This window comes from Eptesicus fuscus, chromosome 17 (genome assembly GCF_027574615.1).
Source record: "Eptesicus fuscus isolate TK198812 chromosome 17, DD_ASM_mEF_20220401, whole genome shotgun sequence".
Classification (NCBI taxonomy): Eukaryota; Metazoa; Chordata; class Mammalia; order Chiroptera; family Vespertilionidae; genus Eptesicus; species Eptesicus fuscus.
Genome location: NC_072489.1, coordinates 2,303,377 through 2,314,086, shown reverse-complemented (window position 1 = coordinate 2,314,086; position 10,710 = coordinate 2,303,377). Strand labels below are relative to the sequence as shown.

Genomic DNA, 10,710 nt, shown 5'->3' with positions numbered 1-10,710 from the left:
TTTAAAAAAATAAATAAAATATTGCGCCTGTGTCAGTAGCTGAACTGAGGTCACATACTTACTAAACAGTCGAGTTGGGATTTGGTCATCAGCAGCTTCACTCCAGAGCTTTCTCCCTGAATAAGCATGGGACTCTGCGTTACAGCCCGCCATCTCAGAACCTCAAGCTAGTTTATGTCACAGCCCTCTTGGTTTGAATCAGCTAATCTGGCAGAAGTGAGTCATGCTGGAAAATGGCCTACCTGCTTTGAGTGTTCATCGTCAATGTCTCAAAGAAGGAAGGAGAACAAGTGTCGATCTGGAAAGTCAGTTAAAAGAGCTGCTATTGCATTTTTGAGGAAATAGCGTGTTAGTCAACTTTTCTGTGGTAACAAACAGTGCCTTACCTCAGTGCTTTACAATAATATGCACTTCTCATTTGCATTGCATCTCAGTGGTGGAGGCCCCACTCCTGTATCTTCTCATTCCAGGAGTGGCCTGACGGAGCAGTCCCCATTTAGGCGTGCTTTTGGAAGACCACACTAAAGGAAAAGCTAAGCAGAGTTCTTCAGATAGAAGAAAAATGATTCCAGAAGAGACTGGAGATGAGGGAGGGATTAAAAGCAATGAAATGGTAAATATTTGTATTGTGGACAAAAGGGGCCACATGCTGACCTGCCAAGCTCAGGGGCGGCCTGCATGGCGGTCTTGAAGACTCAGAGACCTAAAGTCACCACAAAGGATGGTCTGAAATTAAACTTGAACTAAACGCAGTGATGGTGGGTGGTCACCTCCTAGGCCGGTATCTTCACCGACAAGGTCAGCCTTTACCTTAACTGAGCCTATCTGTTATCTGTCTTTTTGCATCTATAATAACATACCCTTTGAAATGTCTAGGTAACTTGTAACTTCCCTTTTTCCAGACCCCTTGGGACACAACCTAATGTGCTGGACGCCAGGACAGAGACCACAAATTCCTTGTTAATTGTTCCTGCACCCACCTAAGTATGTGTCCATCATTTTACTTTTTATCCAATCCCAGGGGTTTCCCCACTTTGCTTTATCCCACCTCCTTAATCTATCACCAATAAATTTTATGTAACCCACCTATGTCCCTCCTTTGATGGCAATGTATAAATACAGATGTAACCTGCCATTCTCCGGAGCATTATCTCAATTGGTTGAGGTTCTGCTTCCCAGCATATGTCGACAGTTTGGCTCAAATAAACTCACAAAATTCTTTACAGGTTTCAATGGTTTTTATGTTAACAGTATAATTCTAATGAACATTGACTGTGTAAGACAACAATAATAATAATATATTGTGGAGTTAAAAAAATATGTAGATCTAGCTTTTCCCTGCCGATAGTGCATGCTCTCGCAAACATGGTGAATGTTCCTAAAACCCGCAGGACTTTCTGTAAGAAGCAACAACCCCACAAAGTAACACAGTACAAGAAGGGCCAGGATTCTCTGTGTGCGCAGGAAAGCGGCGTTATGACAGGAAGCAGAGTCGGTATGATGGGCAAACTAAACCGATTTTCTGCAAAAAAGCTAAAACTACAAAGAAGATTGTGCCGAGGCTTGAATGTGTTGAGCCCAACTGCAGATCTAAGAGAATGCTGGCTATTAAGAGATGCAAGCATTATGCTGAAACCGGTTTGGCTCAGTGGATAGAGTGTCAGCCTGCGGACTGAAAGGTCCCAGGTTCGATTCCGGTCAAGGGCATGTACCTTGGTTGCGGGCACAATCCCAGTAGGAGGTGTGCAGGAGGCAGCTGATCGGTGTTTCTCTCTCATCGAAGTTTCTGACTCTCTATCTCTCTCCCTTCCTCTCTGTAAAAAATCAATAAAATAAAAAAAGAAATTCGAGCATTTTGAACTGGGAGGAGATAAGAAGAGAAAGGGTCAAGTGATCCAGTTCTAAGCTTCCTATTTTGTTTTATTATATGACAATAAAGTCTTGAGGATATATATGTTCCCAAAAAAATGTAGATCTAAAATACATAATAATAATAGCACAAAAATATATGTGTGGGTGGTGAATGGAGTTAAAATGGTGTGATGTCCTTGTATTCCTGGGAGAAGAGTAAAATTCCAATTAATATTAGAAACTGGTAAGTCAAAGATGCATACTATAATGTCTAAGATAAATTTAAATGTCTTAGCAAAAGAACTCAACCGAAAAGAAGGAAAGAAAAGATTAAAAAGGAATACTAAGAAGACAGGACAAATAGAAATCATGTGGTTAGATGATAGAGCTAAACCCAAATACACTGAGTGGCCAGATTATTATGACCACCTGACGTTTGTAGGCAAATTAGCCGTACACTGCATCGTATGGGATATGGAAGCCGAAGGCCTGTTCGAACACCTTTGCTGTCTGCAGTTACCAAGATAAAACGTCTCCAATTCACACAGGAACACAAGGATTGGACAGTCGAGCATTGGAAAAAAGCCATGTGGTCCGATGAATCACGTTTCCAGTTGCATCATGCAGATGGCAGAGTGAGAATTTCGCGGAAACAGCATGAAAGCACGCACTCCACATGCATGAGTACAACCCTTCAAGCTGGTGGGGGCAGTGTTATGGTTTGGGCATGTTTTCCTGGCATGATTTGGGCCCTTTAATTCGTGTGGAACAACGTCTGAATAGCACAGCATACCTAAGTATCGTTGCTGATCAAGTTCATCCTATCATGTTGATGGCGTATCCCAATGGAGATGGCTTCTTCCAACAAGACAATGCGCCATGCCACAGTGCTCGTATTGTGCAGGAGTGGTTTCAAGAACATGAGGGAGACTTTACCTTGCTTAGGTGGCCCCCACAATCACCAGATCTCAATCCAATTGAGCATTTGTGGGACGAAGTTAAAAGAGCCATCAGGCAGCTGGTTCCACAACCATCAAATCTCACAGAACTGGACAGTGCTATCCATCAGGCATGGTGTCAGATTCCTCGCATCACCTTTCAACATTTTGTGGAGTCAATGCCAAGAAGAATCGCCGCAGTATTGAAGTAAATGACCTTTCAGATGATTCCAGACCTCAGTCTTTCAGTCACCCAGCTGAGATCAACTGTCCCCACTGAGTCCTGCCCATATTGTAGTTTTCTGAGCAAAATACATATCATCCTACCTTATAATAGAGAAACATGCAAATTGACCGCACCTCCGCTACGCCCACAGCCAATCAGAGTGAACAAGATGGCGGTTAATTTGCATATGCGGGCGCTGAGCGGCCTGGGTCCAGGAAACATCCTCTGGACCCAGGCCGCTCCTAGCCTGTAGGCCCGTGCTTAGGTCCTGAGCGGCAGGGGTCCCAGAACGCCCCCTGGCCACTCAGAGCCTATGGGTGTAGGCGCCAAGCAACCTGGCGAGCGGAACATCACGCCCCTAGCGGCTTGCAAAGGCTCCTGCACAAAGCGGCGGTTTGGGGCCACGCCCCCAGCCAGGCACCCAGGACCAGGGCCTGCCGCTGGCCTCTGGGGTGTGCCGAGACCCTGGTGGCCACTGCTGTATGCTGCCCAGGGTCCCTGCAATCCCCGAGCCTGAGTGCCTGGCTGGGGGCGTGGCCCCAAACCGCCGCTTTGTGCAGGAGCCTTTGCAAGCGGTTTGGGGCCACGTCCCCAGCCAGGCACCCAGGACCGAGGGCTGCTGCTGGCCTCCGGGGTGTGCCGAGACCCTGGCGGCCACTGCTGTGTGCTGCCCAGGGTCCCTGCAAGCCCCGAGCCTGGGGCCCATGGTCAGGCTGGCTGCTGGCCTCCCCAAGCCGCTTGCAAAGGCTCCTGCACAAAGCGGCGGTTTGGGGCCACGCCCCCAGCCAGGTGCCCAGGTACCAGGGGCTGCTGCTGGCCTCCTGGGTTTGCTGAGACCCTGGCAGCCACCGCTGCGTGCTGCCCAGGGTCCCTGCAAGCCTCGAGCCTGGGGCCCATAGTGGGGCTGGCTGCTGGCCTTGGGGCGTTTGGAGACGGGGATGTTCCCGCCCCGCCCCAGAGGCTTTCCAAGCTCCAGCACCAAGTGGCAGATTGTGTCCACGCCCCCAGCCTAGCGCCCTCCACAGGGGGATAGCTGCTGGCCTCTGGGGTGTGCGGAGACCCTGGCAGCCACCACCAGGGGGCAGGGACACGCCCCTAGCCCAGTGGACACAACCCAGGGGCTGCATGAGCTGCAGAGGATACACCTTTTTTTAAAAAAATTTTATTGATTTTTTTTTTTTTTACAGAGAAGAGGGGAGAGGGATAGACAGTCAGAAATATCAATGAGAGAGAAACATCCATTAGCTGCCTCCTGCACACTCCCCACTGGGGCTATGCCTCCAACCAAGGTACATGCCCTTAACAGGAATCAAACCTGGGACCCTTCAGTCTGCAGGCCCACGGTCTATCCACTGAGCCAAACCATTTTGAGAGTAAATACCTTTTCTGACAACTCATTGGCTAAGCTCCCTGTAGGCCACCAATTGCAGTGTTCTTGGTAATTTGGGTTATAAGAATCCAAGAAGGTAATCTAGGGTTTTTCCACCACACTCTTGAAGGAAAAAATGAAGGTCCCTTGAGGGGTCCCAGATTGGAGAGACTGCAGGCTGGGCTGAGGGACAACACCCTCCCACCCCCCCCCTCCCCGCCATGCACGAATTTCGTGCACCGGGCCTCTAGTATTATTATAAACCACTAACATTGGGGGTGATTTTTTATATAATAAGGTGACCAGATTTTAACATTGGTAAAGCGGGACACCATTGACCGGGGAGGGGGGGGGGGGGGGCGGGAATTCTTGATTAAAAATTTGGTCTATATGGAGCAACAAAAATTTTTTTCATAGAACGCAAAAATAGTATTGTAATATATTTTTTTAAATTTCAACATAAGTACAATTTACAAATATAATAAATAAAAAATTATGTATAGTATTATTTTATTCTTTGGCATATTTCTCATTTGAGTGAATTTTTTTTAGTAGATTGCTGTCATTGTTTAAAAGGTCATGAATTTGCCGTAATTAAGTCGTAAGTGTCCCTTTCAAGGCCGGTGCTAGACTTTTTGCCGCCCCTATAAAATATAAATAATAAGAGTACTGTCTGCTAAATTCAAGAACATTTATGTATTTATGAAATAAATAAATAAATTACTTACCTAAATTATCTGAATAGCTGATTTGTAATGACATCACTTGTTTAACTAGCTTACTAGCACGCAGTACGATGTGTATTGTCTGAGAGACAGTTATAAAATGTTTTCGTCGTTGCCAATCCCCAAAAATGCCATTGTTCATTAAGTACAAACAATGGTGGTCGAATTCTAACAACTGATCAACAATGCGAACTTTGATAAGCAGTTCTCGATAATCAGTTCTCAACAATTATTTGTTATTATTAAAGTTTAACATTATAAAATTAACAAAAATAATATAAACCTCATATCCTGGCTAAATAGCCACATGGCCGCCTTCCCGTTCTCCCGCCGCTCCCTAGCTTGTCCTGCATTCTTTCCAAAAATCGGGACTTTTTTAAAACGCCGCGGGACGTGGGACAAATTGTTAAAAATTGGGACTGTCCCATCAAAAGCGGGACATCTGGTCACCTTATTATATAACAATAGATACCCCAAACAGAAAAGATAAATTTACCTAATAAAGAGAGCCTTAAAATGTATAAAGTAAAATTAAGAGAACTGAAAGAAAAACACACATAAATTCACAAACTCAGTGGTAGGTTTTAATATATATATCTCTCTAATTGATAGATAATCAAAAAAATTAGTAACGACAGATTTGAATAACACAAAAATGTATAAATAAGACATTATACTCAATAGTTGCAAAATTCTATTCAAGGACACAAAGAACTTCTATAAAATTGATGCCCGGGGAAGGTCAATGGGGGAAAAAAGGAGACATATGTACTACTATTTGTAATACTTTAAACCATAAAATAAAATTTTAAATGTTAAAAAAAAATTACCCCAGAAAATAAAACAAACAAAAAAAATTGATGCCTGGCCAGTGTGGCTAAGCAGTTGAACATCTACCTCTGATGAACTGGGAGGTCCTGGTTCGATTCCTGGTCAAGGGCACATGCCTGGGTTGCAGGCTTGATCCCCAGTGGGGGCATGCAGGAAGCATCAGATCAATGATTCTCTCTCATCATTGAAGTTTCTATCTCTCTCTCCCTCTCCCTTCCTCTCTGAAATCAATTTTAAAAATTTGACCACATGCTGGGCCATAAAACAAGTCTTGACAGATTTTGAAAGATTGAAATAACACAGACTAAGTTCTTTAATCAGAAAACAATTGAATGTTCAATAACAAATATGTAAATAGAAAATCCACATGTGTTGGAAGTTAAAAAATACACATCTAAATAATTAACCAACTGGTTGTTTAAACCAAATAGAACAACACTCCTCCCTATTTTAGGTTCCTGTAGATCAGGATCTGAGAAAGTACCGGAGAGATGACACCAGGAAGCAGAAGAGAAGGAAGAGAGACAATGAAGACAAAACAAGCTATCCAAGTGTGAGGTCATGAGCTGGTAGAACCAGCTCACCAGAGGACTCTCCACTGACTGGAAGCTCTGAGGTAAAAAAGCAGAGAGAAACCTCAGCATATAAATGGGATTCTGGTGACTTGGAAAGAACAGCACTAAAAGCAAGGATGTGGCAAGAGCACCACCCTGCCCGAGAGAGGCCTTGCCTTGTGACCAGTGGCTCCAGCCCGTCTAGGTTCACTCTGCTCTAGGAGGCAGATGAGCTGCAGCCCACTTTTTCTGTAAGAAGCCAGCTAGAAACTTTCAGGCTTTATGGTTTCCTTAGCAACTACTCAACTCTGTTACTGTGGTACAAAAGCAGTCACAGACAACATGTAAACCAATGGCTGTGTCTGTGTTCCAATAAAACTTTATGAACACTGAAACTTAAATTTCCTATAATTTTCATGTGTCATAAAATTATTCTTTTTGTTTTTTTCAACAATTAAAGAATGTCAAAACCGTTCTCAGCTCACAGGCTCCACACAAGCAGGCGCAGGATGGATCTGGAGCCCAGGACAGTTTTGTTGACCCCGGGACTATAGCAACACGTTCCTTTGCTTCCGGTTACAGGCCTGGGCAAGAGCAGGGGCCAGAGGAGGGTGAGGCCGAGGCCCCTACCCGCCGGCAGGCTGGCCGGTGTGCGCCCTCTCCGGAGGAGGCCCTGTGACACAGGCTCCCCAGGCTCCACCGCCTCGCCCTTTCAGGCCTGGCTGTTGCCACCCTCGGACCCTGCACCATCCTTGTCGGTTTCCTCTAAATCACGCATTTCAGTGGGACACTGACTGATCCAGCCCCACCTGCCTCCGGCCACCTCCTCCAAGGCTTTCTCATTCTGGCTTGTACATAACTCCACCAGCTCAGAAAATCCTTTTTAGCTTTACTTTCTGTAAGGTATTACAAATCACAGTTTTATTTAATATTATTTTTTTGTGGCCCCCATTTCCCCAAGATCTTGGCACCTTTCATCAGAAATGACCTCCCGCTCTGACCAGTCTGGCTCTGTGGTTGGGCATCATCGTCCCGTGCACCAAGAGGTTGCTGGTTCAATTCCAGGTCAGAGCACATGGCTCCATCCCCAGTAGGGGCGTGCGGGAGGCAGCCATGTTTCTCTCATCTATGTTTCTCCCTCTCAACTCAATAAAAACATGTGTATGTAATATAGAAAGAGAGCGAGGTGATTTCCCTCCTTGCCTGCAGACTTAGCATCTGGGATGTGTTACAGGTACTCACTAGTCCCTCAGTCTGGGAACCCACACCCAGCTCAGCAGCTGAAGGCAGCCGGGCAGCCCCGTCCTGCCGTTCTCGCCTAGGCCTGGCTGGGCCGTGGCCTCGCTGTCCCTTCGCGGGAAGCCAGGTCTCAGATGTGTGCTCTCACCTAAGCAAGCATAACATTGTCTTCCCGAAAATACAGAAGCCGGCTCTCCCGTCTCCCCAGCACTCACCTTCTGCGTTACGGAGGTGTGGACAGAAAAGGGTTCTATGGGAAGTCACCGCTCAGGGCCATCCGTTCCGCCGGGCAGTCCTGCCCCAGGCCTGTAAAGCTGCTTTTTTTTTTCAGTAAAAAGCTTATCTGTGCCTTAATTAAGCCCTATCCATTGTTTCTGTGCATCTAAGTTAACACACCTGTGAAATAAACTGCACCCGGGTGAGGCCACGCACCCCTGGGTCCAGGTGAAGCTGGATCCCGGGTCCGGGTGAGGCCGTGTGCCCCTGGATCCGGGTGAGGCTGGGTCCCGGGCCCGGGTGAGGCCGCGCGCACCTGGGTCCCGGTGAGGCCACGTGCCCCTGAGTCCGGGTGAAGCCGTGCCCCTGGGTCCGGCCGAGACCAAACCAGAGGGAGTTGGACCTGCATTACCACCATTTGTCCACCATCCAGAGCTGAGGGGTCAGTGCCGACATGTACACATAAGGAACTGGTGGACATTGAAATTGGGTCTCAAAAGAACTGTTGTTCCAGAAAGAAACTCACTACAGACTGATTCATTTGCCTGTCAGCATAACTATTATTGCTCGTCTCACATTCAGTTCTTATAAGTATATCTCTAGTGACACATGATCTCGCTCATCTAAGGGAAATGATGAACAACATAGACTGATGAACAAGAACAGAACCAGAAACAAGGAGGCATCGATCGGACTATCGGGCCTCAGAGGGAGGATAGGGGAAGGCGGGGGGAGTGGGGAGAGATCAACCAAAGGTGCATGCATATGAGCCTAACCAATGGTTAAGTTCAACAGGGGGTTGGGGCATCAGTGGGGAGGGGTGTGGGATGGGAATGGGGGGATGAGGACAAATATGTGACACCTTAATCAATAAAGAAATTTAAAAAAAAAAGAAATAAACTGCACCCACCCTCCTGAGACCCCGTCCGGTCTACCGCCCTCTGCGCTGTGCGCTCCAGGCCCTTGTCACACCCGTGGAGGCGGAGCAGGCCCCGCCCTGGTGGCGTCGCCTTGGTCCTGCCGCCCCGGAGCATCCTGCTGGGCGGGAGCACTGACCCTGCGTCCCACCTCCGCCATCGGACGTCTCCCCTTCCCTTCCGTAAACAGCCATGGGTGCTGAGTTACAATGCTCCACTCAGCTTTTTGTGAAGCAAACGTCTTGACATCCTATCTAATAAAGGAGTAATATGCAAATTGACCGTACCTCCGCTACAAAGATGGCGGCCCACATAGCACCAGGGTGGGATGCTAGCGTCGTCACCATGGTGACGACGCTAGCGCCCCACTCACAGGCCGCAGAGGGAGGAAGAGCTGCAGACAGAACGCTGGGCTGCTGGGCCGGGGGCATGCTCAGAGCCGCCGCCCTCGCAGCTTGGAACACGCCCCCGGCCCAGCAGACAGAAGCCCAGCTGACAGTGGGCCGGGGGTGAGCTCTGAGCCACCGCGCGACTTGGGACACGCCAAACAGACAGACGCTGGGCTGGGGGCTGCTCAGAGCCAGGGCTGCTCAGTGTCGCCACTGCGCAGCTTGGGACACGCCCCCGGCCCAGCAGACAGAAGCCCAGCTGACAGAAAGCGGGCGGTGGGCCGGGGGTGAGCTCTGAGCCGCCGCAGTGTGACTTGGGACACGCCAAGTGGACAGACGCTGGGCCGGGGGCTGCTCAGACCCGGCGCTGCGCGGCTTGGGACACGCCCCCGGCCCAGTAGACAGAAGCCCAGCTACAGAACCGGGCTGCTGGGCCGGGGGCTGCTCAGAGCCAGCGCTGCGCGGCTTGGGACATGCCTCCGACCCAGTAGATGGAAGCCCAGCTGACAGAACCGGGCCATTGGGCCAGGGGCTGCTCAGAGCCAGGGCTGCTTGGCGGCCCACATAGCACCATGGTGACGACGCTAGCGTCCCACTCAAAGGCCGCAGAGGGAGGAAGAGCTGCAGACAGAACGCTGGGCTGCTGGGCTGGGGGCATGCTCAGAGCTGGTGCTGCTTTACTTGGGACACGCCAAACAGACAGACGCTGGGCCGGGGGTTACTCAGAGCCAGGGCTGCTCAGAGCCGCCACTGCGCAGCTTGGGACACGCCCCCGGCCCAGCAGACAGAAGCCCAGCTGACAGAAAGTGGGCGGTGGGCCGGGGGTGAGCTCTGAGCCGCCGCAGCGCAACTTGGGACATGCCAAGCGGACAGACACTGACTGGGCCGGGGGGCCAGGGCCCAGGTCAGGGCTCATGCAGAAGGCAACCAATTGAAGTGTCCCTCTCACATTGATGTTTCTCTCTGTCTTTCCCTCTCTCTTCCAAGCTCTGTAAAAATCAATGGAAACATATCCTTAGGTGAGGATAAAAAAAAAGAAAGAAAAGAAATGTCATATCCTATGAAAGACACATCTTAAAAGTGCCTAAAGAAAGCTGTCATTTTTTCATGGTGAAGGGACTGGAGTCGTGTTGGTGAAAACACCTTGGCGGCTGTGACAGTGGCAGCAGCAGCGGGGTGATGGGGCTGGTGCCTTCCCCTGATCAGCCCAGTCACCTCCCACAGGGGAAGGCCAGACTGCGGCTTAGGCCCGCTCCCCATCAGTAGGACATCTCCTGAGGGCTCCCAGTCTGTCAGAGGGGGCAGGCTTGGCTGAAGGACCCCCCGCCCCCGCCAGTGCACAAATTTCGTGCACTGGGCCTCTAGTAGGAAAATAATGTGGGACTGGGGGTACCCAGAGGGATTGGTTTTCTGAGTGCCTGTTTATTGAGTAAAATGCTCAAACACATATATAGT

General features: G+C 49.1%; 1 pseudogene; it reads left to right on the top strand.

Annotated features, from left to right (window-relative positions):
- Nucleotides 1–1,365: 1,365 nt before the first annotated feature.
- Nucleotides 1,366–1,905, top strand: LOC129152049 (60S ribosomal protein L36a-like; annotated as a pseudogene).
- The last annotated feature ends 8,805 nt before the right edge of the window (nt 1,906–10,710 follow it).